Source organism: Staurois parvus, unplaced genomic scaffold (genome assembly GCF_062004578.1).
Source record: "Staurois parvus isolate SC_StPar_1 unplaced genomic scaffold, SC_StPar_1.0 ptg001451l, whole genome shotgun sequence".
NCBI lineage: Eukaryota > Metazoa > Chordata > Amphibia > Anura > Ranidae > Staurois > Staurois parvus.
Window position 1 is genome coordinate 717,388 of NW_028319247.1, and position 26,263 is coordinate 743,650.

The following is a 26,263-nucleotide window of genomic DNA, read 5'->3' on the forward strand; positions in this document are numbered from 1 at the left end:
TTTATCCAAGCACATATGGCCACCCTAAGTTCCACTTTAACAACACAGATTATATCTGAACACTAAAAAAAAGTCCACTGTGTACATTGATTGACCCACACTCTTCAAGGTTTTCCATAGTCCACCATTTTGGTGCGTCCACCAATTTTGGTGCAACAGATCCGAATCCATCATTCCTGCAGATTCACGAATCTGTTTTACGCTGCAACATTTGTCGCGCTCCTGAGGAGAGGGAAGTATACAGAGTGTCTACACTACTTGGTATGAAGGTATTACTCCTATTGAAAACAGACACGAACATGGGAAGTGGGAAAACATCATTAAAACACAATGATTACTATACAAACGGGTCACCAACCTCCAACGTATCTACTCGCTTGTAGACCTTGTTCAGTTCTTCCACTTGGAATTTCACGGTGGGGATCTTATCCTCCAGTGTGATAGAAGATTAGTTTCTGACCTGCAAGAGGCAAGAGAGCAAATTAGAGGATGGAATAAGCCTTCTACAGAGACGTAGTTCAAGAAGGATCAAAAGGGGACCGCCTAGTATCAGATACTGTATATATTTCAGCGTAAGGTGCAGGGGCGGACTGACAACTCATGGGGCCCACGGGCAATAGGGGATCATGGGGCCCCTGTGTCCTCACCCACACTCAAACCACACCCAAAAAAACCTATGAAAGGTACCAGGGACATCTCATGGGGCCTCCTACTGACACCGGGCCCTCGGGCGGTGCACGAGTTCCCAAATGGTCAGTCCATTTATTACGTTTCACTGTCATCTTTATTTCTCCATCACCAAGGGTCATCACTTAATTCCCGTACTATGATGCTTGCTCAGAGATGACACCATTATGTGAATCCTGGTGTCTATGCAGCTCAGTTCTTGACTGTGCTCACAAACGCCTGACACAGATCTGCCCCTGCTGCGGCTTTTCATCTTGTAACAAAGTTGCAATATACAGTCTGAAGACTGGAGGGTAGGAGACTGAGGAAATGCTTCCTCCTGCCTGCAGCAGACAGATGACATCATCCCAGCCTAGGCAAAGTCACTAAAAAGGATCTCAAGGACAGCTCTTTAATGATAATAGGTGGAGCTTTTCTGAAAAATGATGCTGGTGCTGCACATTGTGACATGATTTCATACAGACTTAAAAAAGCTGTGATTTATTACCTTTTGTACCACTAGCCCCTCCCTCTTAGATTGTAAGCTCCAAGGAGCAGGGCCCTTCTAACCCTCTTGTATTGAACTGTATTGTCTCTCGTTATATTGTAAAGTGCTGAGCAAACTGTTGGCACTATATAAATCCTGTATAATAATAATATTGCCAAAAGTATTCGGCCGCCTGCCTTTCCACACACATGACCTTTAATAGCCTCCCAGTCTTAGTTCGTAGGGTTCAATATTGAGTTGGCCCCGCCCTTTCCATGCACATGGACTTTAATGGCATCCCAGAGTCTTAGTCCGTAGGGTTCAATATTGAGTTGGCCCCGCCCTTTCCATGCACATGGACTTTAATGGCATCCCAGAGTCTTAGTCCGTAGGGTTCAATATTGAGTTGGCCCCGCCCTTTCCATGCACATGGACTTTAATGGCATCCCAGAGTCTTAGTCCGTAGGGTTCAAAATTGAGTTGGCCCCGCCTTTTCCACGCACATGGACTTTAATGGCCTCCCAGTCTTAGTCCGTAGGGTTCAATATTGAGTTGGCCCCGCCCTTTGCAGCTATAACAGCTTCAACTCTTCTGGGAAGGCCGTCCACAAGGTTTAGGAGGGTGTCTATGGGAAGGTTGGACCATTCTTCCAGAAGCACATTTGTCAGGTCAGGCACTGATGTCGGGGGAGGAGGCCTGGCTCGCAGTCTCCGCTCTAATTCATCCCAAAGGTGTTCTATGGGGTTGAGGTGCAGGCCGGTCAGATTATTTCCTGCTTTTCTACTTCTTCCAGCTGCTGCACATTGGCAGTTTGCAGTAGTATACACAAATGGCAGAGAATTATTAATTTTTTTAAAACTCAAATGGATTATTATATTCATGTTTTTCGGCCTTTTTTAGAGTAACACATGACATTAAAGCTTTAGTCATGTTCTATATAACAGGATAGAAAAGGTTGATTGTAAATTCAGGTAATTGGGAAGCCAAAGTGTGAACATCAAAACAAATTTAATTGATGAACAAAAGGTAAGATATTGTCATTCTCTTCTTCCCTTTCATCTCACTGGAAGTCAGCTAGTCAGGACAGGGAACAAAGGACCCTCGGAATTCTTTTAATGATGCTAAACAGACACAGAGCTCCTAGTAGCGGCGATGCGATCTGAGCTGCTTAGAGGAATGAAAAGCAGAATTTGTATTTATTTATTAATTTTAGTTCATAAGAAAACTTTATTTTCTGGATAACAATAATAATGTGATCTGGTCATGCTGGCCGGTGCTCCTTGGGCATTTACGTGCAGTGTGAATATCAGGTTCACCTGAATTTTAAATATAACCAATTCTGTAAACTATAAGGACTTGACTGACCCCCTTGGGGACTCCGATCCTTACACTGCAGAGAAACTAGTATAAGGACAGGAGGACACTGCATCTTATATATTGTATAGTGAGGAGCAGGGGCGGACTGACAACTCATGGGGCCCCCGGGCAATAGGGGATCATGGGGCCTCTGTGTCCTTGCCCAAACTGAAAAAAGCCTATGAAAAAGGTACCAGGGGCATCTCATGGGGCCCCCTACTGACCCCGGGCCCTCGGGCAGTGCCCAAGTTTCCAAATGGTCAGTCCGCCCCTGGTGAGGAGCCTCCTGGTATAGTGTGAGTGACGGATCTCTCTAATATGGTTATGTGTGACAGTAAGGGGAGACGCAGAATATCATATAATCACCCGGAGTCACTTCCATCTTCTCATCATTCCACATATAAAGGCTGCACAGCCGCCCCGCCGGCCGCCTGGAGCTCCTCTTCTGTAGTAATGTGCTGTGACGCTTCCAACACTGCACGCTTGCTGACACAGAGCTACTAATGCAGCTTACTGACTCTGATTATATCACATGCAACTATCACCATCCAAACGTTGTAAAGAATGTTAAAATTCTAGACATACTCTGTGTGTGTCTAAGGATTGATCTATATAGAGAAAGAAACAGAAAGAAAGGAAGGGGGAGAGAGAAAACGAAAAAGAAAGAGAGAGAAGGCGAGTTAAAAAGCTGGGAGAGAGAAAAGGAAAGCCAGGAGGGAGCCAAGAACGAGAGAGAAATCCAGAAAAGAGAGAAAGCCAAGAAAGAGAGAGAAATCCAAAAAAGAGAAAAAGCCAAGAAAGAGAAAAGGCCAGGAAAGAGAGAGAGAAAGCTGGGAGAGAGGAGGAGAAAGCCAGGAGGGAGGAAGGGAGAGAAAGGCAAGAAAGAGAGAAAGAAATCCAAGAACAAGAGAGAAATTCAGAAAAGAGAGAGAGCCAAGAAAGAGAAAAATCCAAAAAAGAGAGAAAGGCAAGAAAGAGAAAAAGCCAGGAAAGAGAGAGAGAAAACTGGGAGGGAGAGAGAGAGAGAAGAGAGGGAGAGAGAAAGGCAAGAAAGAGAAAAAGCCAGGAAAGAGAGAGAGAAAGCTGGGAGGGAGAGAGAGAGGGGGAGGGAGAGAGAGAGAAAGGCAAGAAAGAGAACGCCAGGACAGAGATGGAGATTGCCAAGAAAGATGGATAGAAAGCCTGGAGAAAGAACACCGAGGAAGTGAGAAAGAAAGGCAAGAAAGACAGAGAGAAGGATGGAAGAAGAGAAAGAGAGAAAGCCAAGAAAGTGATAGAGAAATCCAGGAGAGAGAGAAAACACCAAGAAAAAGAGAGAAAGCTGAGAAAGAGAGTGAAAGCCGGGAAAGAGAGAAAGCCAAGAAAGAGAGAGAGAGAAAGCCAGGAAAGAGAGTGAAAGCCGGGAAAGAGAGAAAGCCAAGAAAGAGAGAGAGAGAGAAAGCCAGGAAAGAGAGAGATAAAGTCAAGAAAGAAAGAGAAAGCCGGGAAAGAGAGAGAGAGAAAGACAAGAAAGAGAGTGAAAGCCAGGAAAGAGAGAGAGATAGCCAAGAAAGACAGAGAAAGTGGAGAAAGAGAGAGAGAAAGCCAAGAAAGAGAAAGTCAAGAAAGAGAAAGACAGCCATGAAAGAGAGAGAAAGCCAGGAAAGAGAGAAAGACAAGAAAGAGAGGACAAGAAAGAGAGAGAGAAAGCCAAGAAAGAGAGAGAAAGCTGGAAGAGAGAGAGAGAAAAAGCCAGCAAAGAGAAAGAAAGCCGGGAAAGAAAGAGAAAGCAAAGAATGAGAGAGAAAGCAAGGAAATAGAAAAAGCCAGGAAAGAGAGAGAGAAAGCCAAGAAAGAAAGAGAAAGCTGGGAAAGAGAGAGATAAAGACAAGAAACAGAGAGAAAGCCAAGAAAGAGAGAGAAAGCCGGGAAAGAGAGAGAGAGAAAGACAAGAAACAGAGAGAAAGCCGGGAAAGAGAGAAGGCCAAGAAGGAGAGAGAAAGCCGGGAAAGACAGGGAGAAAGACAAGAAAGAGAGAGAAAGCTGAGAAACAGAAAGATATATCCAAGAAAAAGAGAGAAAGCCAAGAGAGACAGAGAAAGCCAAGAAAGAGAGAGAAAGCCGGGAAAGAGAGAAAGCCAAGAAACAGAGAGAAAGCCGGGAAAGAGAGAAAGCCAAGAAAGAGAGAGAAAGCCAGGAAAGAGAGAGAGAAAGACAAGAAACAGAGAGAAAGCCGGGAAAGAGAGAAAGACAAGAAACAGAGAGAAAGCCGGGAAAGAGAGAAAGCCAAGAAAGAGAGAGAAAGCCGGGAAAGAGAGAGAGAAAGACAAGAAACAGAGAGAAAGCCGGGAAAGAGAGAAAGCCAAGAAGGAGAGAGAAAGCCGGGAAAGACAGGGAGAAAGACAAGAAAGAGAGAGAAAGCTGAGAAACAGAAAGATATATCCAAGAAAAAGAGAGAAAGCCAAGAGAGACAGAGAAAGCCAAGAAAGAGAGAGAAAGCCAGGAAAGAGAGAAAGCCAAGAAAGAGAGAGAAAGCCAGGAAAGAGAGAAAGCCTAGAAAGAGAGAGAAAGCCTGGAAAGAGAGAAAGCCAAGAAAGAGAGTGAAAGCCTGGAAAGAGAGAGAGATAGCCAAGAAAGACAGAGAAAGTGGAGAAAGAGAGAGAGAAAGCCAAGAAAGAGAAAGAATGCCATGAAAGAGAGAGAAAGCCAGGAAAGAGAGAGTGAAAGCCCAGAAAGAGAGAAAGACAAGAAAGAGAGGACAAGAAAGAGAGAGAGAAAGCCAAGAAAGAGAGAGAAAGCTGGAAGAGAGAGAGAGAAAAAGCCAGCAAAGAGAAAGAAAGCCGGGAAAGAAAGAGAAAGCAAAGAATGAGAGAGAAAGCAAGGAAATAGAAAAAGCCAAGAAAGAGAGAGAGAAAACCAGTAGAGAGAGAAAGCCAAGAAAGAGAGAAGGACAAGAAAGAGAGAATGACAAGAAAAAGTGAGAGAAAGCCAAAAATGAGAAAGCCGGAGGAGAGAGAGAGATAGAGAGAGAGAAACCAAGAAAGAGAGAAAGCCAGAAAAGAGAGAGAAAGCTGGGAGAGAAAGCCAAGAAAAGAGAAAACCAGAAGAGAGAGAAAGCCAAGAAAGAGAGGACAAGAAAGAGTGAGAGAAAGCCAAAAAAGAGAGAAAGCTGGAGGAGAGAGAGAAACCAAGAAAGAGAGAAAGCCGGCCAGAAAAGAGAGAGAGAAAGCCAAGAAAGAGAGAGAAAGCTGGAAGAGAGAAAGAAAGCCAGCAAAGAGAAATAAAGCATGGAAAGAGAGAGAAAACCTGAAGAGAGAGAAAGCCAAGAAAGAGAGAAGGACAAGAAAGAGTGAGAGAAAGCTGGAGGGGGGAGAGAGAGAGAAAAACCAAGAAAGAGAGAAAGCCAGAAAAGAGAGAGAGAACGCCAAGAAAGAGAAGGACGAGAAAGAGCGAGAGAAAGCCAAGAAAGTAAGAAAAAGCAGGGTATGAGAGAAAGAGGTAAGAGAGAGAAAAGTGAGAGAGAAAGCCAAGAAGGAGAGAGAAAGCAGGAAGAGAGAGAGAGAGAGAGAGAGAAAGAAAGGCAAGAAAGAGAAAGCCCGGTAAGAGAGAGTGAAAGCAGAGAAAGAGAGAGAAATCCAGGAAAGAGAGAGAGAGAAAGCCAAGAAAAAGAAATCCAAGAAAGAGAGAGAACAAGCACAAGAACATTCAATGCAGATAGTGTCCTGGCCAGGGTTTAAAACAGTACTACAAGGCAGAAGTGTTAACTACTGTCCAGGGGCAGACTGACAACTCATGGGGCCCCCGGGCAATAGGGAATCATGGGGCCCCTGTGTCCTTGCCCAAACTCAAAAAAGCCTATGAAAAAGGTACCAGGGGCATCTCATGGGGCCCCCTACTGACCCCGGGCCCTCGGGCAGTGCCCGAGTTTCCAAATGGTCAGTCCGCCCCTGCTACTGTCAGATATAGATACAGATAGATAGATAGATAGATAGATAGATAGATAGATAGGTAGGTAGATAGATAGATAGATAGGTAGGTAGATAGATAGATATGGGAGGGATAGATAGATAGATAGATAGACAGATAGATAGATAGATAGATAGATAGATATGGGAGGGATAGATAGATAGATAGATAGATAGATAGATAGATAAAAAGGTTTTATAAGGAGGTGTTAAGTACCCCCCATTGATCCTGCCAGTATACAGGCATACAGATACTGACAGGCGATTAATACCGCTCTAGCTCTGAGAGAACTACAAGTCTCAGCCCACTCCTCTATCTTCTGATGGCCAATGGCTGCAAAGCGCCAATTACCCATTTTTATATTATAAATGATATTATAATTTTTTTTTTTTTTGCAGGATGGCACAATTGTTTTCTCATTGGATGATTGCACAATGTCATTCATTATTAGGCAGATTCCATTTAATGGAAAATGTAGACCTTCAGCTCTGAGAAAAATGAAGCTGATGGGCATCTGGGGTCCATGGGCATACATGGCGGCCTGTGTGCGACGTGTCAGCGAGGTAAGTGCTTCATTTTCCAAGCTGCAAATCCAAATCAGGTCGGCAAAGACTTATCTCTGCTACAAACACTCCGACCACTGGAATGAGTGTAGGAAGAGCTCCCCCTCTGGACAGCTGGAGTCACTGCGCCCTGGAGACAAGGACGTCCTTCCATTTCATGAGTCAGGATGTGGAGGGAAGCTTCTACAAAATGGCTGACCTGGGGCCTCTCAGTTTTCAGCTCCTTCTCAGACGGTTGTAGAAAACAACGCTGCATTTTAATTGAGAGGCGTAATTAACCACGCCAAGGTGAAGAACGCTCCCTGTGGTTCCTAACACCTGTCTAGGTGTAAATGAGAGCCTGGTTTGTCCACGGGGGGTGTTGATAAAGTTTTCAGCCGCCATCTTGTCTGCCATCTCATGATGTGGAAATAAAGTGATGGCATAAAACATACAACCGTCATCTGCAACCTGAAAAACCGTCAACCCAAACCAAACAGAGCTGGTCTTGTATTGTGGTTGATGTGGCCGATGGCTAGAAAGGAGTTTTGGACGGAGTGGAGAGGGATTCGACCTCCTCCCAGGTTTTATTGCTGTCTAGGTCCCCGTTAGGGAGATTCAACCTCTCTATTGGCCTTATTACTGGAAGTAAAAGAAAATCCTCAATTTTGGGTTGTCCCCAGAACAGGAATAGAAGGGGAGAAGGGGAATAGAAGAATAGAATGCCAATGGGGAGTCTAGATCCCTTCACTTTGCAGGGATTTCCTCCCTCTTCCTGTTGGCTGTGAGTCAGGAAGTGAAGGGAAGTCTCCCCAATGGACATTTGTAATCGATGGGATTGGTCATCACAGTGATCACAAGGTACAGAGCCGCTCAGATGAGCTCTGTACACTATGGGGGTTTATTTACTAAAGCTGGAGGGTGCAAAATCAGGTGCACTTCTTCATAGAAACCAATCAGCTTCCAGGATTTATTGGCAAAGCTTCCTTGAACCCTCCCCTTACTTTATCGGAAATGAATAAAGCTTTGCCTTTAGTTCAACCGTTTGTCTACGTTGGTGTCATTTATAAATGATGCTCAGGCCAGCCAGTGTGCCCAATAATTGCTGTGATCTGAGCCCCCCCCCCCCCATCACAGACATAGGGGGGAGATTTACTAAACCTGATTCACTCTGAATCTGGTGCAGCTGTGCATGGTGGCCAATCAGCTTCTAGCCTCAGCTTGTTCAATGAGGCTTTGCCAATGGAACCTGGCAGCTGATTGGTTTCTATTCTGAGCTGCACCTGATTTGGCACTCTCCTACTTTAGTAAATAAACCCCCATAGTGTACAGAGCACGTCTGAGCGGCTCTGTACCTTGTGACCAATCCCATGGATCACAAATGTAAACAGTATTACTATTTACATTGGGGGGGGGGTTGATTCTGTGATCTTGTCTTAGGGCTCATTCACACTTGCTTTGGTCACTCCGAGGTTGGATCACTCTTCAGGGAGCATTTGAGAAGCAGTGAGGAGGCCACGTATTGAACCCCTTGAACTCAGGAACATTGCGGGGCGCTCGCAGAGCGGACTCATTCACCTGAGTGGGGCATACTTGGCAGGTGCAACACAACCGAGGGTATAAAGGTATATAAGTGTACACCCCCCTGGTGCTGCCTCTGCAGCTAAAGGGGGTGAGGCTGGGGGGCAGCAAAAACATGTTTGAACAAGCCTTGTATCCTTCCCCCCCCCCCATCCTCTCCTTTACATTAACCCTTCATCTCCATCCTCCTACTGAAGGCACAGTAACCCATTCACCTCTGTGTGTGGCCTGTACATTAACCCCTTCACCTCTGTGTGTGGCCTGTACATTAACCCCTTCACCTCTGTGTGTGGCCTGTACATTAACCCCTTCACCTCTGTGTGTGGCCTGTACATTAACCCCTTCACCTCTGGGTGTGACCTGTACATTAACCCATTCACCTCTGTGTGTGGTCTGTACATTAACCCATTCACCTCTATGTATGACCTGTACATTAACCCCTTCACCTCTGTGTGTGGCCTGTACATTAACCCATTCACCTCTGTGTATGAACTGTACATTAACACATTCACCTCTATGTATGACCTGTACATTAACCCCTTCACCTCTGTGTGTGGACTGTACATTAACCCCTTCACCTCTATGTTTGACCTGTACATTAACCCCTTCACCTCTGTGTGTGGCCTGTACATTAATCCCTTCACCTCTGTGTGTGACCTGTACATTAACCCCTTCACCTCTGGGTGTGGCCTGTACATTAACCCATTCACCTGTCTGGCCTGTACATTAACCCCTTCACCTCTGGGTGTGACCAGTACATTAACCCATTTGCCTCTAAGTATGACCTGTACATTAACCCATTCGCCTCTAAGTATGACCTGTACATTAACCCCTTCACCTCTAAGTATGACCTGTACATTAACCCCTTCACCTCTAAGTATGACCTGTACATTAACCCCTTCACCTCTAAGTATGACCTGTACATTAACCCATTCACCTCTCAGTATGACCTGTACATTAACCCCTTCACCTCTAAGTATGACCTGTACATTAACCCCTTCACCTCTAAGTATGACCTGTACATTAATCCATTCACCTCTAAGTATGACCTGTACATTAACCCCTTCACCTCTAAGTATGACCTGTACATTAACCCATTCACTTCTGTGTGTGGTCTGTACATTAACCCATTTGCCTCTAAGTATGACCTGTACATTAACCCCTTCACCTCTATGTATGACCTGTACATTAACCCCTTCACCTCTGTGTGTGGCCTGTACATTAACCCATTCACCTCTGTGTGTGTCCTGTACATTAACCCATTCACCTCTGTGTGTGTCCTGTACATTAACCCATTCACCTCTGTGTGTGGCTTGTACATTAACCCATTCACCTCTGTGTGTGGTCTGTACATTAACCCCTTCACCTCTATGTATGACCTGTACATTAACCAATTCACCTCTGTGTGTGGCCTGTACATTAACCCATTCACCTCTGTGTGTGTCCTGTACATTAACCCATTCACCTCTGTGTGTGTCCTGTACATTAACCCATTCACCTCTGTGTGTGGCTTGTACATTAACCCATTCACCTCTGTGTGTGGCCTGTACATTAACCCTTTCACCTCTATGTATGACATGTACTTTAACCCCTTCACCTCTGTGTGTGGGCTGTACATTAACTCCTTCACCTCTGTGTGTGGGCTGTACATTAACTCCTTCACCTCTGTGTGTGGCCTGTACATTAACCCCTTCACCTCTGTGTGTGGCCTGTACATTAACCCCTTCACCTCTATGTATGACCTGTACATTAACCCCTTCACCTCTGTGCATGACCCGTACATTTATGACACACTGTATCTAGCACACCATTACCAAGCTCCATGCCTTTCATCCAGTACCAACAGGTTTCTTCAATTCCAAAAAATTAGATCACTTTGGGATGACAACTTTCCAAAAAAGGGTACATTTGGTGGAGGGGGGGCGTTGTACAGTTCTGGCATTTTTAAAGTATCAAAGTACTAACTATGTCCTGGTAATAAAGGCTGGCAATCAAGCGGCTAAAGTAACTTCCGTAACAACTGTCCACATTGCCTCACAGCAGCCAATCACATTTCATGCTGCTCTGGGACAAAAGATGTCTCACTGGTTGCTTCAGTGGTTCTTATTTCAGAATATTGATGCCATGGTTTACGGTAGCAAGAGTCTTTATTTTCGAGCCTAAAATGAGAAATGTCTGTGCTCCTAGGCTTGAAGTTGATGGATGGATGGAGTTGACGGATGGATGGAGTTGATGGATATCAGGGTAGTACTTGGGGTTGTTAGTTCTGACAAAAGATAAAAGATGCAACATGGTTATATAATACCTGTGAGGCTATGATCATTTCCTTCTACGGCCTGCGATATTACAAAGACCGCTCTCCCTGCATAGTGACAGTAAAGAGTTCCTGGCTGATGATACATGAACATGGATGAAAATCACAGAATTAAAGAGGCGGAATCAGTGGAAACCCACCGTGGAGGACACACCAGCCTGTAAAAGGAAGTCTCTGTACGCATTAAGCATCCTAAAAAAAAGACGCCGAAAAAGCAATCCGTGTTCTTCAGCAAAACTTCAGAAACGCTAAACTGAATTCCCGTCCTGAGAAAAAGCCGGCGTTTTCCGGGCCTCATACAGATCTCACTGCCGCCATGCTCCTCCCTTTTTCTGCAGAAATTCAAATCAATGTGAAAATGATAGAAAATATTACAGACCGCACAAGATGGGGAAGCATGAAACTGGGGTTCAGTTTTTACAGCGAGAACATTAATAAGATCCAAATGTAACATTGAATGCTGCGCAGTTTAGGGATTATCGACGAGTAAAACATGGCGGTCACTACAGAGGGGCCTAGATTGGGCCGTCTCTTAGACCTGACCTCCAGACTTCCCTTCAGTCTTGCAGTTGGATCCGCTCCTCTCCTGGACTTAAACTGTTTCTTCTGATTTCACTGCACACTGTGAGCGTCTCACAATGTGCATTAGAAGCTGCACCAAGTTAGATAGAGTCCGTCTCATTTTCTGGCTGGAGGACGTCCAGCATCATCTCGATCTTTCCTCCACAGCCTGACTTCCCTGGCCTGCCCCTTTCAGCATTTTCAATCATGGAGGCTCAGTATCACAAGTGGGCAATGCCTAGGGTGATCTGTATGCAAAAACATCCTGCCTAGGAGCACTCACTCCTCCCAAATGACATCCACCCATCAAGGCATTTTGATGTTTGTGCAGCTCCCCCCAAGAACCAGATCACTGCTAGCATCAGGACTGAAGACCCTTGAGAGGAGTACTGAGGCAGGGTGTTGTGATGTTTTCAGCAAACTAAGTACAACAACCTGCTGGCCCCTCCCACCAGCCATGATCTGCCTTCATTGCATAGTGAAACACAGAGAGCCTGTGATGATATCCTAAGATGAGGTATGTAATGAAAATGGAAAGGTTTTATTTAAACCATTTTATTAGAATGTTGATGAAGATGAAGAAGCAGAGAGGGCAGCAGAAGATCACACTTCAGCTATGAAGATCTGATGAAAATGTTTCTATAAAAGATCAAAAACTACTCAGTGATGAGATAATAATTACAGAAGATGTAAACCTTGACTGGCTGACATTTCATTTGCTCTGTGCACTGTGTATCATAATCATTGTCATTTTTATTGTTTAAATTGATTTTTGTTTTTTTTATCCTATTTTACATCTCTATGGTGCTGATCTCCTCCAGTCTTGTTCAGACATTTCCTGTCTGCATGTACTTGCTCCAGGGTTGGATACACATCATTGCTCTGGACTGGTTTCCCTATAATGTAGGCCTTTAACTGTAAACAAATGGCGTTGATGGGCATCTGGGGTCCATGGGCGTACATGACGGCCTGTGTGCGACGTGTCAGCGAGGTAAGTGCTTCATTTTCCAAGCTGCAAATCCAAATCAGGTCGGCAAAGACTTATCTCTGCTACAAACACTCCAACCACTGGAATGACAACCAGCTGTGTAGAAAGAGCTCCCCTTCTGGTCAGTCGGAGTCACTGCGCCCTGGAGACAAGGACGTCCTTCCATTTCATGAGTCAGGATGTGGAGGGAAGCTTCTACAAAATGGCTGACGTGGGGCCTCTTAGGTTTCAGCTCCTTCTCCACCATGAAAATTAGAATGCTTTTTAGTCAATGGTGTAAATAAACCATGGAGTCAAGGGGTGAGGTGAAATATGAGTGGTCCACTTAATGGACTTGAAGGTACTCGGGTGTGCAAAGAAGTGATCAGAGAATACACAACAGGAATGTGTGGTTGACAAGGACTGGAGAAAAGTCAGATAGTTACAGAGGTCCCATTGAAGTGTAAATCATACATCGGTATGACCAATGGCACCCACACAAGGGACTTGCATTACATACATGAACAGGACAATTCTGGTCCACAAAGTTCCAGGCTTGGCCAGTTTTCAGTCAATGGGACAATTCTGAAATAATGATACCTCCAACCTCAGTCACTTCTCTCTGCTCCTCCATTAATGATCCACGTGTCCATAACCCAACCACATGTATGGCTGCGAATCTTTTCTTGGGCTGCCTCCACTCTCCTTCTCCTCCATTAATGCTCCACATGTCCATAACCCAACCACATGTATGGCCGCGGGTCTTTTCTTGGGCTGCCTCCACTCTCCTTCTCCTCCATTAATGCTCCACGTGTCCATAACCCAACCACATGTATGGCTGCGGGTCTTTTCTTGGGCTGCCTCCACTCTCCTCCTCCTCCATTAATGCTCGACGTGTCCATAACCCGACCACATGTATGGCTGCAGGTCTTTTCTTGGGCTGCCTCCACTCTCCTTCTCCTCCATTAATGCTCCACGTGTCCATAACCCGACCACATGTATGGCTGCAGGTCTTTTCTTGGGCTGCCTCCACTCTCCTTCTCCTCCATTAATGCTCCACGTGTCCATAACCCAACCACATGTATAGCTGCGGGTGTTTTCTTGTTCACTTACCAGTTTTAGTTTTTTCGCACCTCCGTGAAAAAAAAAAAAGGTAAATTCCAGGTATGTATATACAGTATATGTATATATAAAGCATTCCTCTGGGACTCCCCTGGAAGCTGTACTAGGCATTGCTTCTACAGTGATTGCTGATTTCTTCTGAGTCTAGTACCAAGAAGCTGTTCTGCTGCTTACTGAACACAAGAGGTCACCCACTTGACATGTGCGCCATTCAGAGAACACTTTGCATTCTTTCAATGAATGTAAAGTGTTCTCTGATTGGACAAAGTGGAGATTGTGATGTCACCACCCCGCCTCTCTACCTCATCCAAGCATAGAGCGCTTTGCATTCATAGGGAAAAAGCCAAGTGTTCCATGCATGGCGCTCAAGCCAACCAACTGAACTCTTGCATATCAATCAGTAGGGGTCCTTCTCTCCTTCTTGTGGGTGTTTTAGAGGCATAAAACTGCACCTTTTAGTTATCTGATGTACACAGGACCACCAACTGGGGGGTAGAGGCATTGCTCCTGTACTGGGTTTCAAAGGTTCCCCAGCAAGACCCGGCAGAATATGTCTGTGGCCTGGCCTACACAGCTACCCCCCACCCACCAGAGGAGGAAGACAGAGAGCTGGTCCTGTCAAGGAAGGCTGTATGGGGCCCCGTGATTTCTAATGGCAGCTCTGTATGTACAGCACTGCATGACGTCGGCACTTCATAAATAAACAGTATTACTGATATGTCTTCATTAGTAAGCAGCATTACTGATATGTTTCGTCACCCATTTTATCAGGAAATTATTGGGCCGCGTTGTAGCTCAGATTACAGCTTGCACTGACTAATACGGCACCCCATGGAGGCAGAGGAAGAAGATGCAAAATACATTCAGCTAGTGTCACACCCAGAGATCAAACCAGGAACCCCCATATTGTAAGGCAGAAATATTAATCCGCATGCCACCGTACTACCACTAAAGCTGTTAGCTGCAGCAAAGCCTACTACTGGTCTGCAGGTCATTTCTCAGAATGGGTTTCCTGATGACAATAACAATGGAAAATGCCGGCATCATGTATGAGGAAACGGTCACTTGTAGTCTGTATGAGATACCTGGGTGACAACACAGGAGCACAATCAGGAGACAGAGCACTGTCACCCCATATCAGGAAGTGCCTGAACAAGGACCTCCATGGTAAGATCACCAGGGGGTTAGTTTAATAAAAAGTGGTAGATTTAGAGGTTTGGAATCCACTTTAGAACTGGTATTATTGTGATAAAGATTTTATGAGATTTCGATGATTGGGTTGTCATCTACTTTAAACAGACTAATCGGGGGTCATCCTAATTAACCTGCACACACAGCAATACCAATGGACAAAGCCAGTGGGCCAGAGAAATGATGCTTCAACCTGTACTGATCTAGCTGCAATAAATCTGTCTACTATACTGTATGCTACAATAAAAAAAAAAAAAAATAGTGTTTACGAGATTTGGGGGTCCATGGGCATACATGGCGGCCTGTGGGCAATGTGTCAGCGAGGTAAGTGCTTCATTTTCCAAGCTGCAAATCCAAATCAGGTCGGCAAAGACTTATCTCTGCTACAAAACACTCCGACCACTGGAATGAGTGTAGGAAGAGCTCCCCCTCTGGTCAGCCGGAGTCACTGCGTCCTGGAGACAAGGACGTCCTTCCATTTCATGAGTCAGGATGTGGAGGGAAGCTTCTACAAAATGGCTGACCTGGGGCCTCTCAGGTTTTAGTTCATTCTCCACCATGAAAATTAGATTGCATCTTAGTCAATGGTGTAAATAAATGATGGAGTCAAGGGGTGAGGTGAAATATGAGTGGCCCACTTAATGGACTTGAAGGTACTCGGGTGTGCAAAGAAATGATCAGAGAATGAAAAATGGGAATGTGTGGTTGACAAGGACTGGAGAAAAGTCAGATAGTTACAGAGGTCCCATTGAAGTGTAAATCATACATCGGTATGACCAATGGCACCCACACAAGGGACTTGCATTACATATATGAACAGGAGAATTCTGGTCCACAAAGTTAAAGGCTTGGCCAGTTTTCAGTCAATGGGCCAATTCTGAAATAATGGTACCATCAATCTCAGTCACTTCTCTCTGCTCCTCCATTAATGATCCACGTGTCCATAACCCGACCACATGTATGGCTGCGGGTCTTTCCTTGGGCTGCCTCCAATCTCCTCCTCCTCCATTAATGCTCCACATGTCCATAACCCGACCACATGTATGGCTGCGGGTCATTTCTTGGGCTACCTCCACTCTCGTCCTCCTCCATTAATGCTCCCCGTATCCATAACCCAACCACATGTATGGCTGCGGGTCTTTTCTTGGGCTACCTCCACTCTCCTCCTCCTCCATTAATGCTCCACGTGTCCATAACCCAACCACATGTATGGCTGCGGGTCTTTTCTTGGGCTACCTCCACTCTCCTCCTCCTCCATTAATGCTCCACGTGTCCATAACCCAACCACATGTATGGCTGCAGGTCTTTTCTTGGGCTTCCTCCACTCTCCTCCTCCATTAGACCGACTCCCACCTTTATCCTGTTTGATGATGAATTCCAGGTATGGATAGTTTTACATAGCAGGTCCAGCATGGAGCAATGTAAGTAATGTATGTGCCATACCTGTTGGATCTTCCTAGAAGCTGGAAATCACTGCAGTAGACACTACTACTACTACACCGCTACTACAAGGATTGCCTCTAGCTTCCGAGTCCCATGCTGAGTGGCTGCCCTGCTGCTTACTAAACACAGGAGGTCACCCACTTGGTACGGGAGCCATTCTAAGAACACTTTCCATTTTCTCATGTTGGATGAAATGGAGATTGTGATGTCACCACCTTGCCTTTCCACCTCACTGAGAAAATGCAAAGTGCTCCCTGAATGGCTCCCGAGCCAAGCAAGTGGCCTCCTGTGTTCACAATGCAGCAGGACAACCACTCGGCACAGGACCCCAGGAAAACTGGAGATCTCTGGAAAAGTGGTGCCTAGAACAGTGATTTCCAGCTTCCACAGGTATGACACATACAGTATATAATTATACTGGTCATAGCTGGAACAATGTAACTATGTGAAAAATTGTCATACCTGGAGTTCATCTGTAAGCGTTTCCACCTAATTCACTTTTTACATTTCTCATCCATTCCCACCTCCTATCCCCTGCAGCTCCCGGCATGTCCATGATTCCTTCTATCTATCCCTATCAGGAAGGGTGAAGAACATCTCATAGGAGACTCTCACCTTCACCCGCTCTTCCATATTTAATTCGTAGTAAAGAAAGAGCAGATTTTATAAAAAAAATGGTGGTTGGATTTTTATCTGTTTTTAAAATGTGTTGTTTTTTTGGCTATGGATGAAATAACGAAGAGTAGGTGAAGCCAAGAGTGGCCTTGTGAGAAAGTCTTTTGTATCTTATACATGGACTAATTATACAGGAGAGACCCGGGACCCTGGAATGGCTGCAGATTTATATATAGGGATCCCCTATGAAGTCACCAGCCTCCAACTCCCCTGAAGTATATGTGTAATGGGGAGTGCCACACATTGAACTCTTCATTGCATATCAATCAGTAGGGATCCTCTTCTCTCTTTTATGGGTGTTTCCCGTTCATAAAACTGCACACTTTAATTATATAATGTAGACAAGCCCAGCAATAGGAGGGTATAGGCATTGCTCCTGTACTGGACCCCAAAGGTGCAGCATTGAGACCCGCCAGGGTCTATCCATGGCCTGGGCCACACTGTTATCTACATAATATTGGCACTTCATACAGAAACAGTGTTCATGGAATGTCGTGATCAATAAGCAGTATTACTGACATGTCTTGGCATCCCTTTTATCAGGAAATTACTGGGCCACGTTGTTGCTCAGATCACACATCTTGAACCCCATGGGGGCAGAGAGAGAACATACAAAATACATTCCTCTAGTACCAGGTGCAGGATTCAGACCAGGGAGTCCAGCAGTGTAAGGCAGAAGCAGTAACCACCATGCCACTGTGCTTCCTGAAATGCTGTTAGCTGCAGCAAAGCCTACTACTGGTCTGCATCTCAGGATGGGTTTCCTGATGGCAATAACAGTGGACCATGCCTGCAGTATCTATGAGGAAACGGTCACTTGTAGTCTCTATGAGATGCCTGGGTGACAACACAGGAGCACAGTCAGGAGACAGAATGTTGTCACACCATACCAGGAAGTGTCTGAAGAAGGACCTCCATGATGGGATCACCAGGGGGCTAGTTTAATAAAAAGCTGCAAACTTAGATGATTGGAATCAGCTTTAGAAATGATATTAATAAGATAAAGATTATATGAGATTTTAGTGATTGCGTCGTCATCTACTTTAAATAGAATAATGGGGGGGGGGGCATCCTAATAAACCTGCATACACAGCAATACCAATAGACAAAGCCAGTAGGCCAAAAAATCACTCTTCCTCCTGTACGGATCTAGCTGAAATGCACTGCAATATAATTGTCTGCTATAATGTATGCTACTATAAAAAAAAAATGGTGCTGACGAGCATTAGAGTGCACATGGCGGCCTGTGTGCGACGTGTCAGCGAGGTAAGTGCTTCATTTTCCAAGCTGCAAATCCAAATCAGGTCGGCAAAGACTTATCTCTGCTACAAAACACTCCGACCACTGGAATGAGTGTAGGAAGAGCTCCCCCTCTGGTCAGCTGGAGTCACTGCGCCCTGGAGACAAGGACGTCCTTCCATTTCATGAGTCAGGATGTGGAGGGAAGCTTTTACAAAATGGCTGACGTGGGGCCTCTCAGGTTTTAGTTCATTCTCCACCATGAAAATTAAATTGCATTTTTGTCAATGCTGTAAATAAATGATGGAGTCAAGGGGTGAGGTGAAATATGAGTGATCCACTTAATGGACTTGAAGGTACTCGGGTGTGCAAAGAAGTGGTCAGAGAATACACAGCAGGAATGTGTGGTTGACAAGGACCGGAGAAAAGTCAGCTAGTTACAGAGGTCCCATTGAAGTGTAAATCATACATTGGTATGACCAATGGCACCCAGAAAAGGGACTTGCATTACATACATGAACAGGACAATTCTGGTCCACAAAGTTCCAGGCTTGGCCAGTTTTCAGTCAATGGGACTGAATGGCTGCGGGTCTTTTCTTGGGCTGCCTCCACTCTCCTCCTCCTCCATTAATGCTCCACGTGTCCATAACCCAACCACATGTATGGCCGCGGGTCTTTTCTTGGGCCGCCTCCACTCTCCTCCTCCATTAATGCTTCACATGTCCATAACCCGGCCTCATGTATGGCTGCGGGTCTTTTCTTGGGCTGCTTCCACTCTCCTCCTCCTCCATTAATGCTCCACGTGTCCATAACCCGACCACATGTATGGCCGCGGGTCTTTTCTTGGGCTGCCTCCACTCTCCTCCTCCTCCATTAATGCTCCACGTGTCCATAACCCAACCACATGTATGGCTGCGGGTCTTTTCTTGGGCTTCCTCCATCCTCCTCTTTCTCCAATAGACCGACTCCCACCTTTATCCTGTTTAATGATGAATTCCAGGTATGGATAGGTTTACATAGCAGGTCCAGCATGGAGCAATGTAAGTATGTATGTGCCATACCTGTGGGATCCCCTTGGAAGCTGGAAATCACTGCACTAGACACTACTACTACACCGCTACTACAAAGAGTGCCTCTAGCTTCCGGGTCCCATATTGAGCCCTGCTGCTTACTAAACTTGGCACAGGGGCCCTTCAGAGAACACTTTCCATTTTCTCAAGGAATACAAAGTCTTCTCAAGTTGGATGAAGTGGAGATTGTGATGTCACCACCCCGCCTTTCCATCTCGTCCAATCAGAGAACACTTTCCATTTTTTCAAGGAATACAAAGTCTTCTCAAGTTGGATGAAGTGGAGATTGTGATGTCACCACCCCGCCTTTCTGTCTCGTCCAATCAGAGAACACTTTCCATTCTCTCAAGGAATACAAAGTTTTCTCAAGTTGGATGAATTGGAGATTGTGATGTCACCACCCCGCCTTTCTGTCTCGTCCAACCAGAGAACACTTTCCATTCTCTCAAGGAATACAAAGTTTTCTCAAGTTAGATGAATTGGAGATTGTGATGTCACCACCCCGCTTTTCCGTCTCGTCCAATCAGAGAACACTTTCCATTCTCTCAAGGAATACAAAGTTTTCTCAACTTGGATGAATTGGAGATTGTGATGTCACCACCTGGCCTTTCCATCTCATCCAATCAGAGAACACTTTCCATTTTCTCACGGAATACAAAGTTTTCTCAAGTTGGATGAAGTGGAGATTGTGATGTCACCACCCTGCCTTTCCGTCTCGTCCAGAGAACACTTTGCATTTCCTAAGAAAATGCAAAGTGGTTTCTGAATGCCAAGCAAGCCTCCTGTGTTCACAATGCAGCAGGACAACCACTTGGCAACGAACCCCGAAAAACTGGAGAGTGGTGATTTCAGTGATTTCCAGCTTCCACAGGTATGACACATACAGTATATAATTACACTGGTCATAGCTGTGAAAAATTACCTGGAACTCTTTAACTGCTTCTCGCCCATAGGATATGGGTTGAAGCGGTTATACTGGGACCGTTGCCCCACATGCAGTCATGACCCCGGTATCAGTCTTTTCAACCAGCGATGCTCTATAATGTAAAAACAATCGGAGAAGCAAAATAGGTTCTGGATTGCTTTTCCACCACCTTCCCATAGATATGACCAAGGACAGGAACTTCCCCAATCATATCTATGGTCTACGAAACCAGAACAATGCACTATTTTGTGACTTTTGTTTTTCGGTCTGATATAAACAGACTGTTACCAGCCTGTGAAAGCATCTCATCCAAACAACCTCAGTTTCATAAGGCCCAGGAAGAGATGTGGGGTCTAACAGACCCCAGATGCCTCAGTAAAGAGGACCTGTTACAGCCCATGCTATCACAAGAGGTGTCGTTCATCATTATGTACAAAGAGATTTAAAGTGGTAGTAAACTCTTATTTTTTAACTTTTACCTTCAGGTACCTTATGATAAAGCTTATGATATCTCCTAAACATGCATCATTAAGGAGATATTCACTCTTTTTTAGAGCCGGCACATGCAAGGGCATGCCATTCCTTCAGAGTACTGTGCCGTGGCTCGGGACTCACACGCGCATGCGTAGGAGTGACGTCATCGTGGCTCGGCCAGTTAGACGGTCGGAGAACCCAGAAGGAAGACGGGGTGAAAATGGAAGCCACTGCAGCGATCACAGTGTGCCGATAGAGGGCTTGGTTTTAAGGTGCTAGGATGCACATTTCCTTGCAGGGGATTTTTTCATTTTTGTTTCTTACCTGCGGTTTACTTCCACTTTAAAGAGAGGTTTTTCCCAAGGGCCATTAAGGCTAGTAATGCACAGATGAAATGAAAGTCACCAGTTCTATAGATTTGGGTTATTGTGTGTTACGGTTGGGAGTTTTTGTTTTACATGGAGAAAATGTTAGTGTTTTTATACAATGTTATTTGTGTATGGTCAATGCATAGGTGAGGATTGATCGAATGTATAATGTGAGGAGCTGCAATGTAATTTTGTTGTGAATTTGTTTACAATGACAATAAATCTTATCTACCCCATAGAAGCAGAGGGAGAACATACAAAAGGCGTTCAGATAGTGTCACGCCCAGGGCTCAAACCCGACAATGCATGGTATTAACCAGCGTGCTACAGTCTGCATGGCATTTCTCAGGATGGGTTTCCTGATGGCAAAAACAGTGGACCTTGCCTGCATCATCTGTGTGGCCACTTGTAGTCTCTATGAGATACCTGGGTGACAAGACAGGAGCACATAGTTCAGAAAACAAAGATGTAAACAATGGGACTTTTTAGGTGCACACACGGGCGCACAACCGGGAGACAGGGCGCTGTCACCCCATACCACGAAGTGTCTGAACAAAGATGGTGGAATCACCAGGGGGTTATTTTAATAAAAAGCTGAAGATTTAGAGGATTTGTATCAACTTATTAACATGATAAAGCAAATATGAGATTTTGGTGATTGGGTTGTCCTCTACTTTAAACAGAATAATCGGAGGGAGGGGGGGGGGGGGGGGGTGATCCTATAAATCTTCACATACAGCAATACCAATGGACAAAACCAGTAGGCCAGAGCAATAATCCTTCAACCTGTGCTGATCTAGCTGCAATAAAACTGACTGCTATGAATGACTCCACATAGTCAATGCACTTGTATATAGGCCTCTAGTATTGACGGTCGTAAAGTAGAGTTGCTGCAATTTCTGTGATTGATGTTTAACATTCACAGAGCGCGTTGGGTTAACAGACCTGCCTGCACGGTGCACTATATCAGCTCAGCACCTAAGCCATGAACAAGTTAAATGGAGCACGGTGATCTGCGTTAACCTACTTGCTCGCTCTACTGCCACCTAGCGTCTGCTATAACTGCTCTGTGCAACAACAAGCATAGCCATCCTTCGCAGGCTGTTCGTAATATGGCTGCTTCGTCAGCATGTCTGCTGCACACCTACCGGCTGCCGAGTGCATAACAGATGACGTCACCCCCTCACAGCTGCCAGCAGCACGCAGACACGGAGCTCCCAGCCCGGCAGAGGCCTTTAGGGGCAGTGTTGTGCGGCTCCATTTTGTATGTGCTCAGGCAGCCATCTTTGTGAACAACAGGAACAGCTGATAACATGGACTCACCATGTCCACCATGGCACAGAGCTCCTCCAGGCGGATCAGCATCTCCTCGACGGCGTTTTCTAAGCTTTGCGCCTGACACAAAAAGAAAAAAAAAAAACACAAACTTGTTAAATAGGAAGTAATTCAGATTAATCATTGATAAAGTTTTTTTCATTTCTTACAGGCATTTATGGAGTCCGGAGAAGGAGTTACAGTCTAAGCACTGGTGTCAAACTGGCGGCCAACCAGTTGTTGCCAAACTACAAGTCCCATGAGGCACTGCAAGATTGACAGTTACAAGCATGACTCCCAAAGGTAGAGGCATGATGGGACTTGTAGTTTCGCAACAGCTGGCGGCCCTCCAGCTGTTGCCAAACTACAAGTCCCATGAGGCATTGCAAGATTGACATTTAAAGCATGACTCCCAAAGGTAGAGGCATTATTATTATTATACAGGCCTTATACAGCGCCGACAGTTTGCTCAGCGCTTTATATTATGGAGGGAGACAGTACAGTAACAATACAGGAGGGATTAGAGGGCCCTGAACCTTGGAGCTTACAATCTGGGATGATGGGACTTGTAGTTTTGCAACAGCTGGAGGGCTGCCAGTTTGACACCCCTGTAAGGCCAATTAACTTACCAATATGTCTTTGAAGATGGAGGAAACCGGAGTACCATGCAAGCAAAACCACAGCAATACAAATAATGTCTTGGCCAGGATTTGAACACAGGATCTCAGCGCTCTGAGGCAAGAAAGCTAACCACTTTACCACTGGCAACAAATGACTCCTTCACCTGTTTTTGCTATCAGTGCATCACATCTTGGAACTTAACTTTTTTTTTTAGAGGCTCTATGTTTGAAGCGAGTACAGGGCTGCATTTGCACCTACGTAGACTTACCCAGGCTATTATGGTCAGGAGCCAATTAACCCAACAGCATGTCTTTGGAGGAAACACAATCAAAAGGGCTTGCATGTAGGGTCTTGGTCAGAGTTTGAACACAGGAACACAGGACCTAAAGAATGCAAAGCAGAACCACTAACCACTAAACCACCCACAGTGAGCAATTCTAGCTTATGCTTTGGTTATTAGTGTACCTCAAACCTTGGAAATATACTTTTTAGTGGCTCCATATTTGGAAAGAGAAATGGCCCCCATTGGAAAGCTACAAAGGGTTGCTGTTTAATTTTTAAACCCACACATGCATACAAGGACCAATTTAGACAGAATCCTTTTAATCCACGGGTATGTCTTTGGAGGGTGGGAAGAAACCGGAATACCATGAAGATAAAACAGCAACCATAGAGTTGCTGCTTTGGCCAAGGTTTGAACACCAGACAGAAGCACTATGAGGGAAAAGCAATAATCATCACACTGTGTGGAACAGAGGTATCCACCTTTCTCTTTGGTTTTTAGTGTACCTCAAACCTTGGAACACTTTTTGAGTGACTCCATGTTTTAAGCAAGTACCAGAGCTACACTGGCCCCCAATAAAGTGCCACCAGGGTCTGCTGTTGGAGACCCACACAGACATACTATGGCCCCAGTTCAGACAGAAGACAATTAACCCACCCCAACATATCTTTGGAGGGTGGGAGGAGTACCATGCAAGCATGCAGATAGTGACTTGGCCAGAGTTTGAACATGGAACCTCAGCGCTATGAGGCAAAAAAAAGCTAACCACTAAACCACATACAACTTTGCTTTCCTTTTTGTGGACCACAAACTTTGGAAACTTACTTTTGTTTTAGTGGCTCCATGTTTGAATTGAGTACCAGAGCTGTACTGGCCCCTAGTGGAGAGCCACTAGGGTCAACCTTTGGATTTGTACACCTGAATAGACATACTAAGGACAGTTTAGACATTAGCCTACTAACTCATCAGCATGTCTTTGGTGGGTGGGAGGAAAAAACTGTGCTACTGTGCAGCAAAGTAGAAGGTATGTTGGCCAGGGTTTGAACACAGGACCTCAGCTGTGTGAGGCAAAAACAATAACCACTCAGCTACCTACAGTGAACGATGCTTTCATATGTCTTGGCTATCAGTGCTCCTCAAACCTTGGAGCTTTACTTTTTTTTTAGTGGATCTATGTTTGAAGAGTACCAGAGTACAGCCATACTAGGACCAATTTAGACAATTAACCCACCAGCATGTCTATGGATGTTGGGAGGAAACCAGAGTACCACGCAAGCAAAATAGCAATCATACAGGTGTAACGTCTTGGCCAGGGTTTGAACACAGGATCTTCACACTGTGAAGCAAAAATCAATACCCATTAAGCTGCCCACAGAGAAAAAACCCTTCCCATGCTTTGGTTATCAGTGTTCCTCAAGCCTTTGGCACTTTACTTTGTTAGTGGATCCATGCTTGAAGAAAGTACCAGAGCTGCACTGGCCCCCCAAAAAGAGTGCCATCAGAGTCCGCCATGGAAATTTTAGATCAGCACAGACATACTAGGGCCAGTTTAGAAAAGAGTCAAATAACCTAACAGTATGTCTTTGGGGGGGGACCATGGAAGAATAAAGACCTCCATGCAGTGTCTTGACCAGGGTTTGAACACAAGACCTTCATGCTATGAAGCAAAAGTAAAACCCACTAAGCTGCCAACAGGGAACAAGCGGGGCTCATGTTTTGATTATCAGTGCTTCTGAAGCCTTGGCACTTTCCTTTTTTAGTGGATCCTTGCTTGAAGAGAGTAAAAGAGATGCACTGGCCCACCAAAAAAGTGCCGTCGGGGTCCGCCATTGAAATTTTAGATCAGCACAGACATACTAGGGCCAGTTTAGACAGGAGCCACATAACCTAACAGTATATCTTTGGAGGTGGGAGGAAACCGGGGAAGGGGGGGGGGGGACCATGGAAAAATAAAGATGACCATGCAGATAGTGTTTTGACCAGGGTTTGAACACATGACCTTCATGCTATGAAGCAAAAATAAAACCCACTAAGCTGCCAACAGGGAACAAGCGGGGTTCATGTTTTGATTATCAGTGCTTCTCAAGCCTTGGAACGTTCCTTTTTTAGAGGATCCATGTTTGAAGAGAGTAACAGAGATGCACTGGCCACCAAAAAAGTGCAGTTGGGGTCCGCCATTAACATTTCAGATCAGCACAGACATACTATGGCCAGTTTAGACAAGAGCCACATAACCTAACAGTATGTCTTTGGAGGTGGGAGGAAACCGGGGAAGGGAACCATGGAAACATAAAGAGGACCATGAAGATAGTGTCTTGACCAGGGTTTGAACACAGGACCTTCATGCTACGAAGCAAAAGTAAAACCCGCTAAGCTGCCCACAGGGAACAAACATGGTTCATGTTTTGATTATCAGTGCTTCTCAAGCCTTGGAACTTTCCTTTTTTAGTGGATCCATGCTTGAAGAGAGTAACAGAGATGCATTGGCCCCCAAAAAAGTGCAGTCATGGTCCGCCATTAACATTTCAGATCAGCACAGACATACTATGGCCAGTTTATAACCTAACAGTATGTCTTGATGGAAAATGGGAGAAAACCAGGGGGGGACCGTGGAAGAATAAAGAACCATACAGATAGTGTCTTGACCAGGGTTTGAACACAGGAATTCAGTGCTATGAAGCAAAGATATGAACCACTAATCCACCAACAATGAACCGTTTCAGCTTGTGCTTTGATGAACCTTGGAACTTTACATTTTCAGTGGCTCCATGTTTGAAGTGAGTACCAGAGCCACGTTGCCTCTCCAATGGGATGCCATTGGATTTTCAGACCAGCACAGGCATACTAGGACCAATCAATGTGTCTTTGGAGGATGTGAGGAAACCCAAGTACCCTGCAAGGAGCAGGGTAATGATGCTGATAGTGGCTAAGGTTTGAACACAGGACGTCAGAGGTATGGACGAACACTAAACACGGAGCCACTGAACCCACCACAATGTCAACTGCTATCACCTATTGAAGTCCTTCTTTTACTGTTATACCGAAAACTTGTATATACTGTATATATTGGGCATATTCATGAACGTGGCCTGGTAACCTGCGCTAAGTCCCAGCAGATG

General features: G+C 45.2%; 1 long non-coding RNA gene across 1 annotated transcript in view; it reads right to left on the bottom strand.

The window, feature by feature from the left end:
- Window positions 1-26,263, bottom strand: part of LOC149435907 (uncharacterized) — an 88,006-nt gene that overhangs the window by 56,319 nt on the left and 5,424 nt on the right. The window contains exons 2-3 of the long non-coding RNA XR_016308351.1: window positions 22,250-22,321; window positions 359-460 (exon numbers count right to left, since the gene is read on the bottom strand). This is a non-coding gene — a long non-coding RNA (uncharacterized LOC149435907). The remainder of the gene's footprint in view (window positions 1-358; window positions 461-22,249; window positions 22,322-26,263) is intronic.